The sequence below is a fragment of the Mus musculus genome, chromosome 6, assembly GCF_000001635.26.
Source record: "Mus musculus strain C57BL/6J chromosome 6, GRCm38.p6 C57BL/6J".
Lineage (NCBI taxonomy): Eukaryota > Metazoa > Chordata > Mammalia > Rodentia > Muridae > Mus > Mus musculus.
This window is the reverse complement of record NC_000072.6, coordinates 21542501-21570496: the sequence shown is the minus strand read 5'-3', so window position 1 is coordinate 21570496 and position 27996 is coordinate 21542501. Positions and strand designations below refer to the sequence as shown.

The window sequence follows — 27996 nt, the reverse complement described above, 5'->3', positions numbered from 1 at the left end:
ACTTAAGTTCTTTAGGAATCTGATCACGTAATCCCAACTTAGAAAAAAATTCATATATAAAAATCAAAGAGAGTAGTAGCCTTTGGCATTTTTCTTGAGAAAGGGTTATGAGTGTGAGTTCAGAATTTATGACAAGCTAGACTGGGCCACATGAGTGCTAAAGGATTCATCTTAAGAAGCTGCCAATTCTTCACAGTGAAACTTGAAGATTTCTCACTAATGTGGGATAAATGATTAACCAGTGGTGGCTCAGAGACTCGGGAAGATCATCTAATTTCTTAGAAAAGAATGCTTAAAAATTCAGTGTAACCGCCACCTTTTTTTTTTTTTTTTTTTTTTTTTCCATACAGGGTTTCTCTGTATAGCCCTGGCTGTCCTGGAACTCACTTTGTAGACCAGGCTGTCCTTGTACTCAGAAATCTGCCTGCCTCTGCCTCCCAAGTGCTGGGGATTAAAGGCATGTGCCACCACACCCGCTCCATCACCTCTTTCAAATAATGCTGTTGCTACAGGTCCCTGTTCCAGACAGCTGAGCACTGAGATATGTTCCTATCCATGTTTAGTCTTTACTGCCCTGGCCAAGATCCCTGCCTCCCTGGCTTGCTTCCTTGCATTCATTCTTAACCCACTTGCACAGATAGCACCTGCTTTCTTATGTGTTTCCCTCTTGCATTAGAGTCTGATGAGTGATTTCTGACCTACTGAATATACGATGCAAATACATTCACTTCCTCTACTTATATCTCAGATCCTGATCTTTGTGCCAAAGCTCTAGCATTGTATGTTTTCTGAGAACTTTGCCCTATTTTGTCAGGCTAAGACATGCCTACCAAGTGTGCAAACTCACACACACACACACACACACACACACACACACACACACACACACACCATTTCTCATATATTTAATGAGTTTCAATTTGGATCACCTCAAACTCTTTTTGTCAGCTAAAATGACACTCCTAACCTTCGTTCTCCAATTGTCTCTCACCCATTGGACATGCTTATTTTTTAAATCTATTTTTCCTTTCAAATGAATTTCACAGATGTCTATTTTTTTGCTATTACCTTATTTTAAGGTACATCTTGCTTCTGTAGACTTCAGCAGAGGAGCCAGGGAGATGGCTCAGTGGGCAATTGCAACCTGCACTGACATCTAAAGATGGGAAGATCTGAGTTTAGATGCCAAAACCTACAGATATAAATTTCTGGACATGGATTGTGTGCCTCCAATGTCAGCAATGGGATTCAGGAGGAGTTTGGGAGATTTTTCTGGAAGCAAGTTATTTTGTGGGTAGCTTAATTTTAAAATCAATGCTTTATATTCTCAGTATTTCTGGCTAGTGCAACTGTTTTACTTTTTAACTGATGGCTGAGAGTGGCATTGGACATAAAACCCATTTTAGCTGAGAGAATGCATTCCCTCTTACTGGAAGCAGAGTTGGAAAATTGGAACACGAGTCAACTAAGAAACAAAATAACAAAGACAAACAAACAAACAAAAAAAGCCATCCACAATAGTAGCAAGCAAACTTTACAGAATGCCGAAAGAGCCAGCCAGCTGAATGTGAGACTGAAAGTGATCAGTCCGTGCCATGACTGAGAAATCAATGAATGACCCTGAGCTAGGGAGAGCCTTGGGAAACAGATATTCGTGGATTGGTAAAGTCCTGGTGTACAAGGGCAATATATATGAGATAAGGCAATAGTCAGTAAAACTTAAGCCCAAAGATGATAGCAAGCTTATGATATTAGTGAATCATGCTCCATACATCTCTGATAATTTCACAATCCAGATACTTAACTTCACAAGACTTTCTCAAGGGAATATGAACTGATATGATTAACACCATTTAAATACCCTCTGATGTACCATCAGCTTCCTTTTCCACATTGAGATGATGATTCCGGACCTATGGCCTCCCTGATATGCTTGAGTTGGTACCTTCCCAGCTGAAGTCTGCACACACTGGGCTGGCTAATTGATTGGATTTTATGGGTGTCTGTGTAGTTCTATTTGTTTGTTCTTGCTTTTTGTTTGTTTGTTTTGCCCTTCCATGAAGCTAAAGTGTCTATTCTTTCTAGAGATTTTTGGTGGCACAAAGTTTTCTATCTGACTCCCTTCCACATATGGTTCATATGGCAGAATTCTGTATCCCCGCAATTTACTTGTTAGAAAACCTAAAAGTCCAAAAGTGTGACTGTAACTATTCAAAGATATAGAAGAATCCTCACCAAGGCAACTTAGGGAAATGAGACCATTAGCATTGCCAAATCCATTATTACTGGTGTCTGTATCAGATGGCACTATTTAGTCCTGGAATGCAAAGGAAGGTTCGTGCAAAGCACAGTTGGATAACTGGAAACATTTATAAGCCAGTGAGAAAATTTCCGAAATAAATCTGATGACACTGTCATCTGGGACTCTAGATTTTTATCAGACATGTAAGGAAATGGACTTAAAATGGATTTCTGGTTTATTTTAATTTAAATGTCTTTAAATGATGTATTTGGATTACTTTTTCCCCTCGCCCCCAGTTTCTCTCTGACATCACCCACCACCATTCACAACTCTTTCTCATGAAACACCCACATAGTACTGCTTTGTTTTGGTAGCCCTAATAAAGCAATATAATTTACAGTTCCACATACAGAGATCCAAAGTTTCCTCCCATCCTACCCCCTCTCTCTCCAAATAAAGAATTTGTCTCACAGAGAGCCACAGCTGGATCATATGCAGAACGGGAGAGACCTTGAAATGTTCAGTCCTAAGTGGGATGTATCCATCAAATCCCTCTCTTCAGGGCTCAGGGAACCCTTAGAACAGGAGACAGAAGGAGTTTAAAAACTGGTACTTCCTTGGGTCAACACCTGAAGAGAAAAGGTCTCTTATGGAATAGGAAAATGGCGAAGCCATCAAGAGGGAGGCAGAAAAGGAGGTGAGGTGTTAGGGTGTCCACAGGAGACCCAGCTGTTACACAGAGTCAAGTGTGGGAGAAGAGGGAATGCTTGTCCCAGAAAAAGTAACAATGTGGCAGTTAGCTTTGTCTACTGAGCACAAGCCAGAGGCAACTTGGAAGAGGGGACCTCAGCTGAAAAAAACAAAACAACAACCCCCCCCCCCCCAAAAAAAAAAACCAAACAAACCAAAAAACTGACTTTATGCGTGTGGGAATGTTGTTGAGACATTTCTTAATTGTTAATTGGTTTAGGAGGGTCTAGCTCGCTGTGGGCAGTGGCATTCCAGGTCTAGGGTGCCTGGGCTGTATATGAAAAGATGCTGAGCAAGCCACAGGAATCAAGTCAGTAAGCAGAGTTCCTCTTAGGATCCTGCCTTTGCTCTTGCTAGTGACCAGGAAGTATAAGTCAAATCAACCCTTTGTTCCTGTGTTTCTTTAGTTCATGGTGTTTATCAGTTCATCACAGCATCAGAGAACCAAATTAAAGAAAGCAGGGTGGTGAAGAAAAACACAGACGCTTGTCTTGCCGATTTCTGTTTGTGCCTTTAAAACAGCATCAACTCATGAGGCTTGGTTGTAGAGTAGAGATAAAGGACTGTTCATATGACAGCAGTAGCAGACTCTACATACTTCTGAATCTTGGAAGGGAATCTGGAATTTATGTTTGCTTGAAAACAACAACGTGGAAGAGAAACTAGTTAAAGAAGGAAGGGCTGTATTATTTAAACCTGTATGATGGAGGGATTTTTGAAGACAAGAGGGACCTTGAGACTTGAGTGATTATTAGCTTTGCTGTAAAACAGGGCTCAGGAAGTCAATGAAAGAAGGCTCTGATAGCTTTAATAAGAAATGTTGGTTGCATTACACTGTTCTTTATGATGAAGACTGGTGTAAAATATTCATATATATTTAGACCAGGCATTGCCCCCTTCTTCTTTTATACTCTGATAGATTATTAACTACACTGTGAATTTTGGATTCCAGGCAAATAGATTGCTGCCTGCTCATCTGCCCCATTTTTCATTTAAACAGAATAAGAAAAACAGAAAACACATTTTTTTCTTTGTAAGAGAAAAATGTAGGTGATGGACTGTATCTCTTCAAACAATGAGCGGAATGATTATTTCTGCTCATTAATATTATGCATTGTCATTTTTAGATTCTAATTAGGACTCCAGTGAGCTTTATCTTTCACTCCTTGCTGAGAGGCCCAGCACATGAAAGTAGGAGTGGAGATGGACTTTCTGTCCAAGGTTGTACAATTAGCTTCTTAAATGAAGTCTTGCCATTTAAATATAACACCCATGTTACTTACTTCTCTCTACTGAATGTGGGACCCATACTTAACCATCCTCACATAAAAGCCCTTATGCATGTCTTCTAGTGATTTTATGGGTAAAGACATATTACTTGCTGAGTTTAAGCATTGGCCTGCGATGAAAAAGAAACATAGTAGAAACAAAAGAGTTATTTTACAGACTCTGGCTGCATATTACCAAGCAGAGAGCACGCTTTATTAAAGTAATGGATCAGATTCTGAAATGGCTTCATGTAATATAGAACATGAACCCTATTTTTTTTCTTATGAATACAATATACATGAGAAGAAAAGGTGAATTATAAATGTGGTCGAGGATAAAAAGAGGACTTTAGATGTTTGGCATAGAGCAAGTGTTTGCAAGCAACATGAGACTTCAGAATAATTATCACTCAGCTAATGGAGCACCCTCATTCTGAATCAGGGGCTCTTATGACTTGCACCTGACTTCCTCACAGGTTCTCAGGGCAGAATTGTAGATTGTTAGCATGAAGAAGCAGAGAAGGAAGTAGAGTGGAGGGGAACGGAGGAGACTGCTCACTATTTCCTCCAACACAGAGTGCTCCACTGCCTCCCCCCAATCCACTTTGAAACTCCCATTAGGATTGGCTTGACATGTGTGATGTTCTCTTGGAAAGTAATCCCAAAGTGATTTTTAATTGATTAAAGATCCGTTGTCACATCTTCCCGAGACGTCATTCACGGGTATAACCAATATTGCTCTGGGGCATCGGAAGCTCATGGTTGTCAGAAATTTAAACAGCAGCAGCATCTTTATATCCACAAAGCCACTGGCTGATAGAGCAGCCTGTCCCAAGTGTAGGTCCTCCTGAGAGTCTGTCAATGTGCACTAACGTTCTCAGTGTTGTTGTTGTATCTTATTTAGCACAGAAGAAAAATGGTGCCATTTATATTAACATAACTAATGAAAAGTAATTAGTTAGAAATAGGCTCATGAGGGGACCCCAGGCACGAGATGACAGGTGACATGTGCCTATCTTATACGGCTAGGTAAAAGCAGTCGAATTTTAGGTTGTACTGTTCATTAACAAAGACACATTTATTTTCCTAAAATGTGTGCTTTATCCAGGAAGGAATAGTTAGTCCAGTTTCTCTTAATATAGAGATGATGCTGGACAGATGTCCCCCGTTATCCTGGTAGGCATCAGGAAGTCACAGAAGAGAACTGTGAAATGATGAATGTTCCAGGAAAGACATATTTCACCACTGGTCTAGTCATAATAACTTATGAATAAAAATCTCAGAAACCCAGAAGGAAAAATAAAAATGACCTTCTCACTGTACCATTCTTCCTTTTTCATCTTCTCAGATCCATCACGCACTTAAAAACAAAACAACTTAGAATTGGTGATTTAAAAGCTGCCATTGTTCTTTAAAAAAACATTATTAATTTTTATATATCTCCAAAAGGATGTATTTTTTTTAAGTGGTATAATAACCAAATCAGCCTTTTCTAGACTACTGCCTATGAATTCTCTCCCCATCTACTGTTTAGGTGGGAAAGAACAATGAAGATTCATGGGAGAATGAACAAAAGCAAACAGGTTCAGAATAAAATCCATTAACCACTTATACAATTAAATAAATACTCAATTTTGGTGATACTGTGGGTATTGCCTCATGTATTAAAAATTGGTGTTGAAGTACAAATAAAGATGATAATTTTTCAAGCTTCAAATTCTATTGAATCTGAGAAATATTTAGAGGTGATCAAAGATGTCCATAATGTTGCTGCTTACTTTACTTGTGAAATGAAAAATAAAGGAAGGATCCTAACTATTTAACTACAGGAACACAATTTAAGAAACCTGTAAGGTATGATGATATTTTTATTTTAAAATCATCAAAAGTCAATTAAATTGAGAGAAACCTCATCTAATTATTTTGGAAATACTTAATTCAAGTGGTAGGCTCATCAGACTTGGTGATTCAATCTTTCTTTTTACTTTTTTTTTCCTGATCTACATTTTCAATATATATTTGGATTTTTAAATTTTTTATTGGATATTTTATTTATTTACATTTCAACTGTTAGCTCCTTTCCTGGTTTCCCCTCAGCAAATGCCCTATCCTGTCCTCCCTCCCCCTGTTTCTACGAGGGTGCTCCCCCTCCCACCTACCCACTTCCACATCACCGCCTCTACTCTGAGGCATTGAGCCTTCACAAGACCAAGGGCCTCCCCTCCCACTGATGTAAGATAAGGCCATCCTCGGGAAGAACAGCAATATCAACCAACCAGACCACTCAGAGCACCCAGGGACTAAACCACCAACCAAAGAGTACATATGGAGCGACCCATGGTTCCAGCCGCATATGTAGCATAGGATGGCCACTTTATTGTATCAAAATTTGTTACAACAACAAAAACTATTTTAACATATACTTCTGTGTGTATCACTGTGTATAAACTCTAGGTAATTGTGAGAAACTTAACAGAAGAGCCTGACCAAAGGACAGTGTTACGATGGCATGATTACAGGCATAATCAATTGTCCTACTTTTTCACAGTGGGCCTAACACTTTCAAAATGAGCTATTAGGTAAGGCTGAGAAAGAAGCAGTTTGCAAGAGTGTGCAACATGCTCTTTGTTTTTTATCAGAACAGTGTAATCTATGCATGCATATATCAACATAAATATTATGTCCAACATATGGATAAAATAATATGTGTAATCTGAGAATTTTTAGAACTTTAGGCATGGCTTTCTCAAACAGATCTATTTTTTCTTTGAGAACAGGGAGGTGTAGGAATGTAGAGACTCCCGCACCCCCAGGGGCATGAGGGTTTGGAGTATTCCTGTCAGTGTAGTAATGCGAGGCTCAGCAACTAACTTCTGGTCTGGCCAAGCACAGCCAGAGATCTATGCTAACATAGTACATTCTCTCTGAAGACACAAACAAGCTATGTAAACAAGGGGTTTCTGAGCAACATGCAAGTAGGTATATAGATTTTGTTGAGTCAAACTTATTTTGGAAGGAAATTCTGTAAGTGTAGCTACTTGTTTGCTTTAGGGCAAAGGATTGGTCTCGTAGCATCAGAGTTATGGCTAATTAAGTACATTTTAGAGAATCCAAAGAAAGTAGGCTCCTGTTTTTAGTTTTAATTTTTTTATTTAGATATTTTACATTGACTCCCATGGGTTAAAACAAAGTTATTTGTTTTCTTAAAGGTTGTTTTAAATCAAGGGACAAGGGTGAGAATTCTGGAAAAGAGAGTTTCGGACTTGCACTCTAACCTATCGAGGAGCTGAGTTTCCATGCCAAGACCTAAACGAATAAAAGCCTCCAGGAAATCTAGGGGTGATGATTCAGGCATTTTTAAAAGGCGGCTTTCAAGCGATTCAAAAGCACAGCCAAGTCAGCTAAGTTTAAAAACCACCCTTCTAGAAACATCGATTAAATAGATTCGTTGTTTGACACTTCATTCTTTGCTGCAGTGGCCTCTTAATACACGCTAAGGTTTCCTCCAGATTCACAAATGGTCTCACCAGACCTCATCCCTGAGGTGTCCGTGATGCTGGAGTCCAGCACGGATGGTGGCATTGGCGTCTACGGTGACATTGGTGTCCACAGCAGCACAGACTGTCATCTTTGCTTCTACTCATTTCTTTTTTTAAGGACTGTCATTGCTATTTCAAATTGTCTTTCAAGTATGATATGTGAAGCAGCGCTGCTGACAAGAATTTCTGTTCACTGCATCGTTAAAGACACTTGACAGTGATTGAGTTCAAACCACCTTGGTTAGTATGTAACCCAGATCAACTCATTTCAGAATTCATTAAAAGGGAGTCCATCAGCTCTGAAAACTAAACATGTTTAATGGCACTGTATGCAACTGTCAACAATATCAGCATGATTGCATTAGGAAACAAATTCTATGGTTCATGGTTCAGAGTCGGGGGGTAGTGGCGCAAGCCTTTAATCCCAGCACTTGGAAGGCAAAGGCAGGCAGATTTCTGAGTTCGAGGCCAGCCTGGTCTACAGAGTGAGTTCCAGGACAGCCAGGGCTATGCAGAAAAACCCTGACTTGAAAAAAACAAAAACAAAAACAAAAACAAAAAACCCAAAAAACAAAACAAACAAAACAAACAAACAAACAAAAAACCCAAAAAACAACAAATTCTATGGTTCAGAAACCAATCTAGGAAAAGAACAAGAAACACCGAGGAGCTTAAACACTCAAGATGAAAGTCCAGGAATTTAAGTGTTAAAATGATGCATAAATGTTCTTAATACCCAAATTGAAGTTATTTAAAGACAAGAATGATAGACAGAAAAGTGGAGGTAGGCTTTGTCATAGTTTCTTAACTTTTCTTTTCTGGATTTCATCTCAGAATAACTTCTCAACCGTAATTCATCAAAGTGGGTTGAAAAAAAAAATTGGAGTTTTGCTCAGTGTCTGATATCTTGCTAGACTATGTATTAAATTTGGATCTGGTAGAAAAATGTTTCTTATTTCTGTGACAAAAATATTCATATTGTATATCTCTTACATTTACCAAACTCTTGAATTTGTTGCTTTCAAAGGACTAAACAGAACTTGCCTATACTCCCCTTCTCCCACTCTTCATGTGTGTGTGTGTGTGTGTGTGTGTGTGTGTGTGTGTGAATGTGTGGGTGTGCATGCATTTATGTGTGTGGACATCAATGCGAGGCCTGAGGTCAACCTTCAATGTTCCTTCCTCAGATGCTATTTACCTTTATTTTTGAGGGTTTAGTCCTCTCACTGGCTCGTCTAGTAGGTTGGCTGGCTCTGCTTTCCCAGAACTGAGATTGTCATTGTAGCATTGCTGTTGACTTGTTTGCATGGTTCTGGAAATTGATCTTAGGTTCTCATGCCTGAATACTAAAAAGACTTAACGTGAATTAGCACCTAGTGAAATCATATTTTTCAATGCCCTTGAATTTCATTTCGCCATTATAGGTGTTTTTAGGGACTCCAGACTAGTAGAAGAAGCTCATGTTAGCTGCATAGGGAAGTTTCAATGAACTTCAGGTGGAGAATTAAAAGTAACAGAGGAGGGGATGAGGAACTGTGGGAGCAGGGGCTGGGAGGGGGCAACAGCTGGATTGTAAATTTTAAAAAGTCTTTAAAAAAGAAAAGAGCAACAGTTTTGGGAAGAGGCTTTCTTTCCTTCCTTAGTGGTATGGAAGCTTCCCAAGGAATAAGCTGGGGAATTTGTTTCTTTTTCTACTTCCAGGAGAAAGTTTCAACACTTTAGTCAAACCTTGAGAACAATACTCATGTGCTAGTTTCCAGTGTGCATTTTACAGTTGGAGGCACTATCTGAATGCTAATGTGCAGCACAAAACACAGGGAAGAAGAAATGGAAAAACTGAGAGCATTAAGACATGGCTGACTTGTAGTGATTGTGTGCTTATGTAAATTTAAGTGCCAGGGGAAATGATAACACTCGACGTCTGCTTCTTTCTAAAGTTTTAAAGGAATGATTTTTAAAGAAGTATAATTGAGGAAAAACCCCACGATAACAAGATCCAATACTTTATTTGATTCTTCTGTAATATTCATTAGGGTTCTAAAAGTATACCTAATAAACCATATCGAATTGAAATTTAGAAGTATTTCATGTTAACATTTTATAAGTTGCAAGGATAGTGGCATTTTAAAAAGGAAAAGCTGGTGTGTGTGTGTGTGTGTGTGTGTGTGTGTGTGTGTGTGTGTGCGCGCATGTGTATGTGTGCACGTGCACATGCACACATGAGTGCTTGCATGTGTGTGTGTGCTGTATCTGTGCTTGTAATTAATAGCTTAGCCATCCTTCATTCTCATTTCAAAAGACCATTAGTGGAAAGCATCTTCATACATTCCCAAATTGTTAAACTGTAACTAATCATGATATTAGGGCTCATTCACTAGGGCAATTAGTTGCTAAAACTATGCACAGGCATAAGTATAAGTAATCAATCACATACATATGCATATGGCATGGTGTGGGGACCATAAACCACTGGAGTCCTTTTCTAAATAGTGAAAATATAGAATAATTGCCTTTGAAATCCACTCTCCAATCTAACATTCTAAGGTGTTCACCCACCTTTACTGCTTTTACATTGTCATAGGAGAGTATTTGTTCAACATTTGGTCCATCATTTAGGCAATCCACTATGTTTTAATTTGATTTAACAAAATGTAGTTGCTGTTTTCATGGGAAAATTTAAGCTACATGGCCATCATGGACGTGTGCTTAATAAGTCTATATTGTAAGAATAAGGAAACCATTTTGCTTTTAATTTAGCCAGATAACAGTAAAAGAAGCCAATAACATCAGTCATAAATTAACCCAGGTGATAGAGCTGAGAAAGCACCAGCTAGAAAGCTAAGAATATTGATGTCTACTGTTCCTCTTTTCACCCCTCTTCATAGTACATCATCCTAGTAGATTTTATGAGTAAAGATTATAATAAAATTACTGAGAAATAAAAAACATATTCTACTTGGAAGACAGAACAAGAAAATCCACATCATTATTTTGGTGATACAAATAAATATCTGACCTAAAGAAAAACTAAACTCGTGGATTATATCATTGGATAACTTGGCTTATTTTCAATCGTGTAATTGACTTTACTTTGCCAGATGTTTAGGTAATGCATGTTGTAGATGATGCTTCATTGAGAAAGAATTATGCAGCTTTAAAAGAGGAGACAGATGTTTCCAGTGAAAAGACACCCCAAGGAATATGTTAACGGTTAACTCGTTTTCTTGCCCATGCTCACCTAGGATGGAGTGATTGAAAGATGCTTGCCAACTACCACAGCCTCATCTCTGTGCTGACAGATTCTTAAACTCAAAGCAGCCTCACTCTGATATCTCCTCTCTTGCTCCATTCATTCAAAACCTCACTAAATTTCTAGCATGTACAAGGCATCGGACTCAAGGAACTAAATCAACAGTGAGCTAAGGTTTGGATCAGAATAATCTTTTTCTGGTATTACTTGAAATTCACATAATAGGAATAATAATATTTAATCAGCTTTATTTTCTCTTCAGTCACTTTCAATTTCTGACAATGGGAGCTTTATTAGCCACACAGCTATAGGTAAATATAGATCCACTGAGATGAGAAAAGATGTTGAAAAACGTTACATTGTGTGCCCTTGACACACGATACTAATCAGGATACAAATTAAAATGCAGAAGGACTTACACATGAAGCTAATGGCGAGAGTAGTCGCAGATGTTGGGGGATGAGGAAGTGGTTAGAGTAATAAGGAGTGCTGGAAGGTAGAGAACTGAGAGTTGAAACAGGCTCTGCACGGTTGTTGTACACTACAGGGGCATTATTACCATTAATACTGGACTTAAGAAATAACAATGACCCATGCCATGTTGGCTACTTAGCCAAAGGCAGAAGAGCGCACATGTAGTACTCAGAATACAATTGTTAATATTGGTGAGAGAAATGCTGACTGGTAAGAGGAATGCACAAAGCCTGAAGATGAAGTGACTAATGCAGTGAATGCTCTAATAGATATAATAGTCTAGAGATTAATACATGGCCAGGTATTTGTAAGGAAGTAATTTTATTGGGAAAGGTGATGTGATATTTATGACTGGATGTGTGAAAAGCTTTCATGAGACAGTACACTTTCATTTCAGTTGAGAGAGAAAAAAAAAAACAAACATATGAGCACAGCCCAATGATTGTGTGAAATCAAAGAAGTTACAGAATGAGAAACTGCCAAAGCTCTCATTTCTTTATATTATGTACATATTCAAACTGATGTTTTAACAATTAGAAATCATACATACAATATTTTAAAAGGCTGGTGGAATATTTCAGAGGTTAACATATTTCCTACACTTGGCTGATGACCTCAGTTTGATCTTCAGAATGCAAACAACATAGAGAGAATCAATGTCAGAAAGTTTTCTTCTTACCTCCATATGCATACAGTGGCAACCACAAAACAAAGAGCTACACACAGAGACAAAACACACACAGACACAGTACACATACAAACAGTGGCACACAGATATCTCACACAGCCACGTACAGTGACACACACTGAGACACAATGCATATGTACACACATACAGAAACACAAATGCACAGAAAAACACAAATAGGCCCAATACACACACAACAGAATATGCATCCACATAGAGAAACACACACACACACACACACACACACACACACACACACACACACACACACACACCAAAACAAATCATAATAGAAAATTTCAAACGTGACGAAGCAGGGAAACCATTAATAAAAAGGAAGATTTATACAAAGAGGGAAATGAAAGCTTCTCTTTAATATAGTTAATATGCTACCTAAGAGAGACAGTGTTCGAATTATTTCAGTTATGTTTTTAAAGCAGCATTAGCATTTCTCAAATAAAAATCAATTCCCATTTGAAAGGTCCCCTGTCTCCACGACAGCTCAATCAACCTGTCACTCTTGTGGCCCTGTACATGCATCTGTCCAATTACAAATCAATCTCAGCTGTCCTCTATCTCAGAATCTCAATTTATAAACACACCTTTAAAAATCATCCCACAGAAATAGTATATTGCATTTTGTTGCAAAGAGCAGTTAAGCTCCAAACTAATTTTTGCTGAAAATTAATTTTCCCACTCCAACCCAGAATTTTAAAGGCATATCTGGTAGTTACATACTTAAAAATCATTTAATAACTTCCACTTATAACAATACTTTATGTTTACTGCAATAAATTAATTTTTGTTTCATAGCCAGTTGATTATAAAGGAGCTTCTACCCACCCTTATTGGTGGGAGATACAAGATCCCGAGTGGGAAACTTACATGATGAAAAAACCTGAATCTCACATGTTCTTTCTCTGTCTCCTCTGCCTCTGTCTCTGTCTCTGTGTTTACCTATTCATACGTGATACTATAAAGTATTATTTTCTTTGTTTTGTTTTGTTTTTTGAGACAGGGTTTCTCTGTATAGCCCTGGCTATCCTGGAACTCACTTTGTAGACACTACTGGCCTCAAACTCAGAAATCTGCCTGCCTCTGCCTCCCAAGTGCTGGGATTAAAGGAGTGTGCCACCATGCCCGGCTTAAAGTATCATTTTCAATCAGGCACTTTAAGATGATAAAGTAACTAATAATTGAACCAAAGAACCATAACAATTTGCTTCAGTACAAGTTAAGGGAATTGCCTTTCCTCTTTCAAAATAGATACTGCAATTCTACAGTGACGTGTGGTGATCAGATGTCTATGTGATGAGGTAAAGGGAAGTCAGTGACTTAGGCATTGTACCTTAATGTAAAGCTTCTATGTAAGATGCTAGGTGTCTCTAGCTGCAAATGTATCAGAAGATGGCCTAGTCGGCCATCATTGGGAAGAGAGGCCCCTAGGTCTTGCAAACTTTATATGCCCCAGTACAGGGGAACGCCAGGGCCAAGAAGTGGGAGTGGGTGGGTGGGGGAGCAGGGCGGGTGGAAGGTATAAGGAACTTTCGGGATAGCATTTGAAATGTAAATAAAGAAAATATCTAATAAAAAAAGATGCTAGGATACAAGCACTGTTAGATAAAAGAATGATTTATCACCAGGGCAATATCTCATTACTGTACTTAGAATGATATGCAGTTTAAAACCTATGAATTGTTTATTTCTGGAATTTTCCACTTAATATGGTTGAAGCAGAGGAGGAACTGAAACCACAGAAGGTGAAATTATATATACAAAGGACCACTATATCTTTTTGGTTATATATGGTCATGTGTCCATGTGTTTGTATATGAACATGAAAGTAGCTGACTGAGCTATAAACAGGAAAGATGCCCTACATTACTAAAAGTAGTGTTCTTAATTTTGACTCTGGTCTCTACAAGATTCCTCTAGGGAGACAATCATTTCAGGATATTGCTTTATTTCTAAATAAGGAAATTTAACCAGGAAATGACTAGATGAATGCTTTCAGAGGTAACAATTAGCTCTGAACAATCATACAGTAGGAATACAGCATAAGAGGATACTCTGTTTCCTGTGACATCAACAAAGGATGTCTGGAAGCAGAGCATGTAGCCATTTGCCAGGACTTCAATGATACTCTGTTAAGATAGATGAGAGTAAGAAAATACAATGACTTCACAAAAGGCCTATCTTGTATAGAAGGAAGAATCATAGCATGGATACATTTAAAGACAGATAAATGTTGCAAACTTCTTCCAAGTTTAGTGTGGAATCAAGGCTATACTTAATAGTAAACATCTAACACCTATTCTAATGTTTGTTTACCCTGTTCTTGTGCTGCTACTGACTCTGAACTATGACTGGATGTGAAAGACCGAGTCAGTGAGTCAACCTAGGAATTATCAGGGCTAGCAACAAAGAGACGTACCCTTTCCCTAAAAATATCAAACAGTGAACAATGACTGTCAGGACCTTCACCATGACAAACACTTTGTTAATATTTCCTAAGTTAGGTAGCTGCATCCTCATAAGAACCCTGCCAGGTTCAACCTGCACTTTATTGATAACGGGCCCTAGTAGCTTGCTAATGGTAATAAATCAAGGAGTGTTAGAGATCAGGCCGCCTGAACCAGAATCCAGGAGCTAATCTACCCTGAATTTGTGCTTTAGGTGTTCTGATGCTGATTCTTAATTGGCCTTCAAGGTGAAACTTCTCTGATTAGAACACTAGCCACATGCACTGCCACAATGCTTTTGGAAGCCCTGGGGTTTGATTAGAATAAAAATCTTTCCCCTGAAGTAAGACACAAACGTGTCTGTAGGGAAAATGCTATTCCTTACTTCTCAGCCCTTCACACTCACTAGAATCACGTTGATTAATACTTATGCAAATAATGGAAATTCAAATTTTGCAAAAAATTAAATAGAAATATGGCCAGTATCATCAGAAATTCAATAGCAGGGCCCAGTGATTTTTAATTCATTAGAAAACACTCAAGTTTTAGGCCTAGAGCTTTAATATATAGCAATCTTAATGTAAAAACATTAAATTTACTACAGTATGAATCTTTGGGGTTAGAATAGAGTTTATTTGCTGCCTGGCTCAAAGTCATTAAACTTAGTTCTCATAGTGAGAAAAAAACTTATGTAAATGTTCTAGGATATTTTTTGCAATGCTTTATATTCTAAGCTAGTTTGTGTCAACCATTTTTCTTGTGGGTATATTACCAAGAACACACATAGGAATATGCTAAATTAATCCTTTGTGCATTCACTGGTTAAATTTAAGGACAGTACATGCCTCAGTGATGCAAAAAAAAAAATCTACTAGGGAAAGATGAAAGGACTATGTGCTTAACTCATTGGATGCTTTAGACTTTGTCCTTATCTAGATAACTCAATTTCCTGAGACTTGTGTTTATCATGGGACTGGTAGTATCCATGAGGCTGACATGCAAAGCTTAAAATCAGCAATTAAATCTGCAGGCAGATATATACATCATGTTGAAATCGTTATACTGTATAATTATCACATTATATAGATGGCATTATATAATTGTAAGTAATTACATGTCGTTGTGAGGATTTTGTTTCTCCTTGGTTTTCAGATGAAATCAGTGCTCTACCACGACACTTTCAGAAGTAGAATTTGCAGCTCAAACTAAGTAAGACCACCCAAAAGAAAAAAAAATCTCCTAAGGTCCAAATGGTCACAAACTCATATTCTTTAAAGATCTCAGGATACTTCTGAGTTAAAAGCAGTAGCTAAATCTGAGGCAATTGTTTGTATCAAGCAGAGGCAGATTGCAAAATTATAAACTGAATGTCACTCTGGATTACAAGGAAATCATGTTAAGTGTAAACAATTACAAATGACTGTCCACAGACTGTGAGTATCATAATATCTAGTATAGATATTTATAAAGAAGAATATTCATATTCACACGCAAAATGAAGCAATCTTCCCAGTTGATAGACAATAAAATGGGTCTCCAAAGATCATTGAATACAGATACACACAACAGGATTGGGGGTATGAAATTCTTTTTGCAAGACTGTTTTTCCCCCAGGGGGAATAAGTCCAATAACAGACATTCTGATGAAAAATAATTTCCTATTAAAAAAAAAAAAACCACTGCAAGACAGGTTCAAATACAAGCAGGATATGTGGTGTTTTCTTTTTTTTAATTAATTTATTTTTAAAATTAGGTATTAATTCCAGTTCTTCACAAACTATTCCACAAAATAGAAGCAGAAGGTACTCTACCCAATTCATTCTATGAATCCACAATTACTCTGATACCTAAACCACAGAAAGACCCAAGAAAGATAGAGAACTTCAGACCAATTTCCCTTATGAATATCGATGCAAAAATACTCAATAAAATTCTCACTAACCGAATCCAAGAACACATCAAAACAATCATCCATCCTGACCAACTAGGTTTCATTCCAGGGATGTAGGAATGGTTTAATATACGGAAATCCATCAACATAATCCACTATATAAACAGATTCAAAGTCAAAAACCATATGTGGTGTTTTCTAGTGCATTCCTTGGTAAAATACAATCAGAGTCTCTACAAAGAACTAGCATCTTAGCTTATTGCCAGTGGTGGAAGCATGAATAGAGATATGCTTAGCACTTATTTTAAAAGCTGATTATTAAAATATGCAGGGATGGGATGGACCTGGTCCCCTACACAGTTGTAGCAGATATGCATCTTGATCTTCATGTGGGGACTGTCTCTGACTCTGTTGCCTGCCATTGGATCCCCTCCTCCTAGCTGGACAGCCTGGTTAGGCCTCAGTAGAAGAAGATGCACTTAGTACTGTTCCAACTTGATGTCCCAGGATTGTGTGACACCCAAGAGGGATTTCCTCTTGTCTTAGGACAGGGGAGGGTGTAATAGGGGAAGAGATTTGTAAGTGTTAGACTAGGAGGGGATGAGGGAAGGGAACTGAGATTAGTATGTGAAGTAAATAAATGAATTAATTTATAGATATATAAAATAATGTGCAAAGAAAAAAAGAGCAACTTTAAAATTACAACAAAGCTACATTTTTATTGGGTATTTATTTCATTTACATTTCCAATGCTATCCCAAAAGTCTCCCACACGCTCCCCCTCCCACTCCCCCACCCACCCACTCCCACTTCTTGGCCCTGTCATTCCTCTGTACTGAGGTATACAAAGTTTGCACGACCAATGGGCCTCTCTTTCCATCCCAAAGTATGTGGGAATTAGAAGGAAAACCATTATACAGACTCTATGTGTTGTATTCTATATCATATATTATGTATATAAGTATAATTTTATATACACAGTAGGCTCTGTGCATCCATGGATTCAATCAAGTCAGAACTGGAATAATAAAAACATAGTTATCTCCTTCAGTCCTTTCCCTTTCTTTTCCATAGGGTTCTTGGACCTCACTTCAATGGTTGGCTGTAAGTATCTACATCTGTCTCAGTCAGCAGCTGGTAGAGCCTCTCAGAGGGCAGCTATGTTAGGATCTTGTCATGCATGCCCTTTTGAGTCTGAGTTATCTCATGCATGATGTTATTTACTAGTGGGATGGCAACCCCACAGGAAGACCAAGAGTGTCAACTAACCTGGAACCCTGGGTACATATGGACCAGAGGACTGGGTGCCATGTCTGACCTCAGTGGAAGAGGATGCACCTAATCCTGTAGAAACCTGAAGCCCCATGGAAGGAGATGGGGGAGAGGGCTGCATCCTCTCAGAGGCAAAGAGGGGCAATGGGGGAAGAACTCTAGGATGGGAGATTAAGAATGGGGCAGCATTTGGGAATCGAAACAAATACAACAATGAATGAATTTTTAAAAAGCATAGTCAAAGTTTTAAGAATCCAAATCTAGATTTTCTGTATGTTAGATACAAGGAACTTCATGCAACTGAAGTGATCTGTGGACTCCAAAATTTTCTTTCTCACACATCCCCAGCCTTCCAACCATGATTCCCTTTAGATCCCTTTTGTGTAATATATTCTTAAGCTAAAATGATTGTGCATATAATAAATATGGGCAAACGTTTTTCTCTTGATTCTCCAAAAGAGTACAGTCAGACAACTATTTGTGTAGCATATACACATTACTAGTTATAATACATTACTTAAAGCTGGCTGATAGTATTTCTTAGGATGTGCACAAGTCTCTCTCTCTCTCTCTCTCTCTCTCTCTCTCTCACACACACACACACACACACACACACACACTATACCATTTCATATAGCTGCTTTGGCCATGGTCGATTTTAGTATTTATGGGCTTCTTTACAAGATCCATCATCAATACAGAGAGGATGTATTTTCTGTCATGGTGATTTATTTAACATACCCGAGCCATAAAGATTCTTACAAGGACAATAATAAAATGTATCAGTAGAGAAACAACACGTGTTTTTAAAGATTTTTTTTTTTGATATTTAGATCACTGTCTTTAGTAATTGAGAATGACGAGGAACACGATGCTTTCTCCGCCGACTCCTTCTTCACTTGCCTGGCTCTGTGTACCACTCTGCTATTTCAGGGAGGAGGATGACTCATGCTAAGGCAGCTCTGATGACACCTCCATGTCAGTAATAGAAAGAAATCACAAGCCCCGGTGGCAGCACTCCTTTCAGTACTAGAATTTCCTGAGCCTGCTTTATGCTGGTGACTTCATCACTTATCCCTGAAGACAGGTGTCCAGGAGGTCCACGGATGCTCAACACGACGTTCAGATTCTGTTTGGTTACTAGGATAACTTGTAGGACCAGGGATTAGAGAATAATTCTGTAACCCTTTGGTAGCAGGACAGAGAAACTGACTAGTCATTTTTACCTTGCTGGATGATCTGAAAAAAATAAATCACCTGTCAAAATTTCATACTTGGATTTCCTAACTCTAGAATAGCAATAGAGTTTCATCATTTGGGGGTGGGGTTATTTTGCAATTGTGAGCAATTATATTTTTATAACTCACAGAAGAAACTTTGTCAAAAGACTTCTGATGGTTCATGTTCCTTGACTCAATGCACTTTGTGTTTTAAGAATCGTGATTTTTTTTTTTGGGGGGGGGTCCAGAGAATGATAAGCAATTTTTATACCCATGGAGACAAATTTTACAAATAATTCCTCAAACAACTCAGAGAAAGTATTAAAGCCTCACTTGATGCATCACACAAAACCTGTTAAATCAAATAAATGATGGACCAATATTTATATTAGAATGATATCTAAAAGGCCCTTGTGATCACTCTTTTTATGGGAGATGTAGCCTGAGAAGGCTGGCCAACCTAGAATAACTATATTTAATAGAAGTTTCATTTACTTTCTTCTGTCACAGACATACTATAATTAATACACACAGTATATAATATAATGATATGACTAACGATGGATGCCCCAATCTTCCTGGACAGATATGAATCTGTTCCACCACTGTAGGGGGCTTTGATCAAAGTCACAGAAACAGTCACAGACCATAGCTCTTCATATTGGTGATAAGTCTTTCACCTCTATTTTCTAATATAATTCTACTAAACAGACATATTCTCATGAAACCAGAATTATCTTTTTAAAACCATAATTACATTTTCTGAGCTTTAGAGTTGTAAGAAAATGTCATTTCTGTAACTGCAACCAAAAATGAGTATAAGTGAATACAATTTCTGAAAATAAAAAAATATTCTAGCCATTGCAACCATAACTGTTACTATAGATAAATAAGAATATTCACAATAAATGCCATATGATTCAACGCATACATATTCCTGTTAGAAAATGAGGAATAAAGAAAGGCAAGCACATTTTGAAGTGAGGGTTATAAATGGTGAGGTGATAGAAATTTGTATAGCAGTGTTTAGGGTCTCTTACTAAGACATAAATACATGTGCTTGAATATATGATTGAATCAAAACTTCTAAGGTCGAGAACATGAATTGTGACATTTGTTATGAACTCTAGAATCAGAAGCTCAGAGACACCCAAAGTAGGGCAATCTTTATACTTCCCATACTTGACATGTATAACATACATCTGTTCACTGTTCTAGAGGAAAATCCCTAAGGTAAAACTATGGGCCAATTCCCAAGGAGTTAAATGGATTCTCAAGTGATTGGGGTTAAGTCTGATTCAATTCTATTAATATGTTTTTGCATTAGATTATATATTTATATCCTCAAAAGATTACATTTATAATCAAGCATCTGTGATATATGCAGGAAATATATTTAGTAACTCTTAGGTTATAATTGTGACCTCCTCCAAGACATATTTTGACACACACTCCCTGTCACATGTAAATGGGGTCCACAAACCCTATGGAGTTGTGTACAAGAACACCATAATGTTGGCCAATCTGAATGTAAAAGAGACTGCAGCTATTAGATCACTTACTAACAGCAAAATACTGCAGTTAGCCTGCTTTATAGATTTCCCTTCTCATTATCAATAGCTTTATTATTTCTTTTATTTTGGTCTTTACAGTAATCCTGTAATTTTTATTTAGGGTAAAAACAGAAGAATACAGACAAAAGGATATTTGACCAAATTTACTAATATATTGAATAGAGAAAGCAGATTTTTAATTATTTTTATTTATTTACTTGTTTATTTATTTATTTTGTTTTTTCGAGACAGGGTTTCTCTGTACAGCCCTGGCTGTCCTGGAACTCACTTTTGTAGACCAGGCTGGCCTTGAACTCAGAAATCTGCCTGTCTCTGCCTCCTGGGTGCTGGGATTAAAGGCATGCGCTACCACGCCCCGCTCGAGAAAACAGAATTTTAAAAATATCATTCATTCATTTACAATTGTTCTAATAAACAGATAAAATTAGAGGTTTTGTTTGTTTGTTTGTCTTTGAGTATGCTGAAAAGAGAAGAAAAGAAAAAAAAGAAAGAAGAAAAGAAAGGAACAACAATATACACATGCAGAGGCCATTTCAACCTTATTTGCACCATAAATTTTATGGTAAGATAAACATAGATTGAAATGACAATGTACAGGACAGGGACCTAATTTAGTCTGAGACCGCTGAGGAAAAATTCCTGAAGGAAGAAGCTTGAGTGCTGGGAAATGAGAGAGGGGTCAGAGTATGCAGGTCAAGAGGCTGGCAAGTTCACTGGGTTCTCAGGTGTTTGGACTACTGATGACTATTCTCCCTCAGCTTCTCCTCAGCTTCTTAGCACCTCCCAGATCTCTAAACCCTGCAGGGAGCAGCATCCAACTCAGTTCCTGCTTGACTTCATTCTTTCTTGCAGCTGAGATGTGTGGCATCTTCAACATGGTCTTATCAACTAGTTTTGGTGAATTGCCAGGAGGAGTGGCAAGAGCCTGCCTTGTTTGTGGTTGACATTAGGGACTTTTCAGACCCACAGCTTAAAAGGAATTACTCTACACCCAGCACTGAGATTTTTAATAACCCTAGGCTTTAAGTAACAATATTATTCAACCTTGCAGGCTATCGCCTCAATAGCAAAATTTTTAATATATTTGTGTGTGCACTCAAGTACATTTGCACACACACACACACACACACACACACACACACACACACACACACACATGCATATATTGGACTGAAATAGAATTACATCACTTTCCCCCATTGCTTTTCTCCTTCCAGTACCTCTAATATACTTTCTTTCAACCATGAATTCTCATTCTCAAGGTGATAGCCTCTTTGCTTTACAGTTGTTACATATATATGTATAGTATATAAAAACAATCTGCTGGGTCTCTTTCTGTTGTTTGAATATTGATGGTTTTGGAGGTGAATAATCTGCATGATCATATTTTTGAGGGTTTTTTAAAATCCCATTTGGAGGATTTTGAACTGGAATCTGTTTGATACCAAGATACTGCAAAGATTACATTTACATTGTAGAATGCTTCCAAGGGGTAGAAAATAGATAGTGAGGTAGCTGATTAGAGGGGAATCTGTCAAGTTGATGGGCTTAAAAATGATGATGATTTCAATCTGGAAGACAGAGAGATGTAAAGCACAGCGGAGGAGTGGAACTGAAGGACTCTATGACTGATGGGATGCAGCAGAAAGGAAGAGTGCAGAATGATAGCTCATCTGGACGGCAACCGAGAGAACAGTGGTGCAACCTTTAAAGGGGCATACAGAAGGCAGGATCTCATGAGAAGGAAAACCCATACTGCCTCAGTAGGCTAGTACTTAGCGGATGCACTCTTCTAAGCCCTGGGAAGAATCAGTTGATTACATTTCTCAGCATTTTAAACCTGGCCCTTGATTGAGTTCACACAGTCATCAGAGAGCCTCTTTTCGTTCTTCCTTTAATATATATGTGTCTATGCTGCATTTTCAATTTTAAGTATGACTTTTTCTTTAAATGAGAATGATATGATTTTTCTTTGATGACTAGGAAAATTGTACTGTGCGTTCCTCTAACACATATGTCAGGATTCTATTTTAGAAGAAACAGTTGTAACATTAAAATCTTTACTTATGGAAAACAACAAATGGCATGATCAGACTCTAAGATAAATGAACAATACCTGATTTCATAATGTATGACAGTTCAAATTGAAATGGGGTTGTAGAGAAAGGCCATTGATTTGTTTGAGTTAATTTTATATCCAGCTACTGCACTGAAGCTGTTTATCAGGCTTAGGAGTTCTCTGGTGGAATTTTTAGGGTCACTTATATATACTATCATCATCTGCAAATAGCGATATTTTGACTTCTTCCTTTCCAATTTGTATCCTCTTGATCTCCTTTTATTGTCGAATTGCTCTGGTTAGGACTTTAAGTACTATATTGAATAGGTAGGGAGAAAGTGGGTAGCCTTGTCTAGTCACTGATTTTAGTGGGATTGCTTCGAGTTTCTCTCCATTTAGATTGATGTTGGCTACTGGTTTGCTGTAGATTGCTTTTATTATGTTTAGGTATGGGCCTTGAATTCCTGATCTTTCCAAGACTTTTGTCATGAAGGGGTGTTGGATTTTGTCAAATGCTTTCTCTGCATCTAACAAGATGATCCTGTGGTTTTTGTCTTCGAGTTTGTTTATATAGTGGATTGCATTGATGGATTTCTCTATAATAAACCATCCTTGCATCCCTAGGAGGAAGCCTACTTGGTCAGGATGGATGAGTGCTTTGATGTGTTCTTGGATTCTGTTTGTTAGGATTTTATTGAGTATTTTTGCATCAATATTCATAAGGGAAATTGGTCTGAAGTTCTCTTTCTTTGTTGGAAACTGGCTGAGAAAGAAATTAGGGAAACAACACCCTTCTCAATAATCACAAATAATATAAAATACCTTGGTGTGACTCTAACCAAGGAAGTGAAAGATCTGTATGATAAAAACTTCAAGTCTCCGAAGAAAGAAATTGAAGAAGATCTCAGAAGATGGAAAGAACACCCATGCTCATGGATCAGCAGGATTAATATAGTCAAAATGGCTATCCTGCCGAAAGCAATCTACAGATTCAATGCAATTCCCATCAAAATTCCAACTCAAACTCTTCACTGAGTTAGAAAGGGCAATTTGCAAATTCATCTGGAATAATAAAAAACCTAGGATAGCAAAAACTCTTCTCAACAATAAAAGAAGCTCTGGTGGAATCACCATGCCTGACATTAAGCTGTACTAAAAAGCAATTGTGATAAAAACTGCATGGTACTGGTACAGTAATAGACAGGTAGATCAATGGAATAGAATTGAAGACCCAGAAATGAATCCACACACCTATGGTCACTTGATCTTTGACAAGGGAGCTAAAATCATCCAGTGGAAAAAAGACAGCATTTTTAACAAATGGTGCTGTCACAACTGGCAGTTATCATGTAGAAGAATGCAAATTGATCCATTCTTATCTTCTTGTACAAATCTCAAGTCTACGTGGATCAAAGACCTCCACATAAAACCAGAGACACTGAAATTAATAGAGGAGAAATTGGGGAAAAGCCTTGAAGATATGGGCACAGGGAAAAATTCCTAAACAGAACAGAAATGGCTTGTGCTGTAAGATTAAGAATTGATGAATGGGACCTCATAAAATTGCAAAGCTTCTGTAAGGCCAAAGACACTGTCATTAAGACAAAAAGGCCACTAACAGATTGGGAAAGGATTTTTACCAATCCTAAATCTGATAGGGGACTAATATCCAATATATACAAAGAGTTCAAGATCTGGACTCCAGAAATTAAAAAAAAACATTAAAAATGGGTTACATATAAAGTTTGCAAGACTAAGGGGCCTCTCTTCCCAATGATGGCCAAGTAGGCCATCTTCTGATACATATGCAGCTAGAGACACAAGCTCCGAGAGAATTGATTAGTTCATGTTGTTGTTCCACCTATAGGGTTGCAGATCCCTTCAGCTCCTTGGGTACTTTCTCTATCTCCTCCATTGGGGGCCCTGTGTTCCATCCATTAGCTGACTGTGAGCATCCACTTCTGTGTTTGCTAGGCCCGGCATAGCCTCACAAGAGACAGCTATATCAGCCTTAGTACACGGGAACGCCAGGGCCAAGAAGTGGGAGTGGGTGGGTAGGGAAGTGGGAGGGGGAGTTCTGGGGGGAAAAAGAAAAAAAAGTTCAATCATTTTTAAATATCCAATATATTTTAAATAAAAAAAAATTAGACCCCGAAAGGACAGGATAGGAGAGAACTGGGTGGATGTGACCCATTAGAAAAGTTTTAATTCCTATGGCAAATGCTGAATGCATGAATCTAACTAAATATACATACATTAGTATATATATATAAATGGCTAAACAAAGAATTCTCACCTGAGGAATACCGAATGGCTGAGAAGCACCTGAAAAAAATGTTCAACATCCTTAATCATCAGGGAAATGCAAATCAAAACAACCTTGAAATTACACCTCACACCAGTCAGAATGGCTAAGATCAAAAATTCAGGTGACAGCAGATGCTGGCGAGGATGAGGAGAGAGAGGAACACTCCTCCATTGCTGGTGGGATTGTAAGCTTGTACAACCACTCTGGAAGTCATTCTGGTGGTTCCTCAGAAAATTGGACATAGTACTACCGGAAGATCCAGCATATACCCAGAAGATATTCCAGCTGGTAATAAGAACACATGCTTCACTATGTTCATAGCAGACTTATTTAAAATAGCCAGAAGCAGGAAAGAACCCAGATGTCCCTCAACAGAGGAATGGATACAGAAAATGTACATTTACACAATGGAGTACTACTCAGCTATTAAAATCAATGAATTTATGAAATTCTTGGGCAAATGGATGTATCTGGAGGATATCATCCTTAGTGAGGTAACCCAATCACAAAAGAAGTCACTTGATATGCACTCACTGATAAGTGGATATTAGCCCAGAAACTTAGAATACTTAAGATACAATTTGTAAAACACAAGAAAATCAAGAAGAAGGAAGACCAACGTGTAGATATTTCATTCCTCCTTAGAAAAGGGAACAAAATACCCATGAAAGGAGTTACAGAGACAAAGTTTGGAGCTAAGACGAAAGGATGGAAACATCCAGAGACTACCCCACCCTGGGATCCATCCCATAATCAGTAACCAAACCCAGACACTATTGCATATGCCAGCAAGATTTTGCTGAAGGGACCCTGTTATAGCTGTCTCGTATGAGCCTATGCCAGTGCCTGGCAAATACAGAAGTAGATGCTCACAGTCATCTATAGAATGGAACACAGGGCCCCCAATGTAGGAGCTAGAGAAAGTACCCAAGGAGCTTAAAGGGTTCTGCAACCCTATAAGTAGAACAACAATATGAACTAACCAGTACACCCAGAGCTCATGTTTCTAGCTGCATATGTAGCAGAAGATGACCTAGTCAGCCATCATTGGGAAGAGAGGCCCCTTGGTCTTGCAAACTTTATATGCCCTAGTACAGGGGAGTGCTGGGGCCAAGAAGTGGGAGTGGGTGGGTAGGGGAGCAGGTCGGGGAGAAGGTATAGGGAACTTTTGGGATAGCATTTGAAATGTAAATAAAGAAAATATCTAATATAAAAGGAAAAAAGAAAAAAAAAGAAATGGGGTTGTATTGCAAATGAATACCATTTTTTCTTAATTGTTACAGCTCCCAAATAATTTTAAAAGATACCTTAGTTCTACATAAATCCTTTACTATTTTGCAATAGTTCTGTAAAATCTTCCTTGTTCTTTAATGATTCATTTCTGTTTTCCATGTTTGTTGAATGCCGATGTTTGGAACCAACTTCAGTGACTGGTGCTATACATGTCTAGTAAAAATACTTCTACTTTTCTAGAGAATTGATGGTAGGGCTTGCTACACAGTTTTATATGTAAATAATTCAAGTAACTACAGATTATTTTAATTATATTATTATTAAATTGTCATCCAAATGCATGAGAAAACTGATTTGTCTCTAAGTACCTACGTAAGTAAGTAAGTAAGTAAGTAAGTAAGTAAGTAAGTCAATCAGTCAGTCAATCAATCAATCAATTGATCCATCAATCAATCCATCAATCAATCAATCAGGCCCACCACTTTCCCCACAAACTCTTGAGTTTGTTTCACTTCAAGAGATTTGAAGCCATCTAACTCCATTAAGAAATCCTGAGCTCCTCAAACTCATTATTCAGCATAGCAGTCAGGTAAGTTTGTATTGCTGAAAGACTTTTTTATTTATTTATTAGCACAGCAACTACTTTTTATGACCCCTTTCCTATGACTTTTTATCTTCCATTGCAGAATATATTCTTATTTTTAAATTTTTGCAACACAAGGGCCGTGTGTTTTATTCTCACTCCCTTCTGACTTTTACATTTTCACAAGCTCTCTTGGCTTATTTTCTGTCCTTATTTCCTCAAAAGCCAGTGTGTGCACTGCAGGCCATCCCCTTGGCTATTCAGTGTAGTCTTTGATCTTGTGAACTGACATGTGCATAGCTTCCAATGATGGCAGCAAACACTTCCTCCCTCATACAAGGAGAGCTTGACTCTGTCTAAACAAATGACATGGTTATCCCTGTCCCTTTCTCACAGATGTATCTTCTCCTTAACAGTAGATGTATTCTAGAAATCAGTCATTTATCATATCACTTAGTTATGATGATATTCTCTGAGAGTATTAGGCAAATTTATCAGTGTGCAAATTCCATAAAGTGTACTTACACAGACTATGTTCCTGGGACCTTACTCAGCAACATAATTTAAGGAATTACCAGCATCTGTGTCATCTTCCTGTTACTGGCTGAAAATAGTCCATTTAGTACACTTTTAAGAAGTGGACTATAGCTGGGTGTAGTTGTGCATGCCTTTAATCCCAGGATTTGGGAGGGAGAGGCAGGGGCATCTCTGAGTTAGATGCCAGTCTAGTCAGTTGAGAGAGAGAGAGAGAGAGAGAGAGAGAGAGAGAGAGAGAGAGAGAGAGAGAGAGAGAGACAGAGAGAGACAGAGAGACAGAGACAGAGAGAGACAGAGAGGGACAGAGAGGGACAGAGACAGAGACAGAGACAGAGACAGAGACAGAGACAGAGACAGAGTTCCAGCACAGTCAGGGATAGATAGAGAAACCATGTTTCAGAAAAAAAAAGACTATAGATTGCCTTCCTACATTATGTTCTAGCCCTGTGACTTTGTGACTTAACACTTTTGAGTGTCCATTTGCTTGTCTAATGAGATAATAATATTATATAATAAGGTTGGTTTGAGGAGTAGTTTTAATAAAACCTAGTACAGTGACTCATAGAAACAATGGAAATCACTGTTAATGAATTAATCTTCACCTTCTCTGCCTCCTCTTATAAACCCGAGTCTAGTCAATCTTTCA

At 38.0% G+C, this 27996-nt stretch overlaps 1 protein-coding gene and 1 long non-coding RNA gene across 2 annotated transcripts in view; both read right to left on the bottom strand.

The window, feature by feature from the left end:
• The window catches only part of Kcnd2 (potassium voltage-gated channel, Shal-related family, member 2), a 514460-nt gene that overhangs the window by 159309 nt on the left and 327155 nt on the right, over positions 1–27996 (bottom strand). The gene's annotated exons all lie outside the window — the stretch shown is intronic.
• Gm52855 overlaps positions 1–27996 on the bottom strand; it is a 60182-nt gene that overhangs the window by 29737 nt on the left and 2449 nt on the right. Inside the window, exon 1 of the long non-coding RNA XR_003956270.1 lies at positions 1–27996. This exon is cut by the window's left edge and continues 12737 nt beyond it; it is cut by the window's right edge and continues 2449 nt beyond it. This is a non-coding gene — a long non-coding RNA (predicted gene, 52855).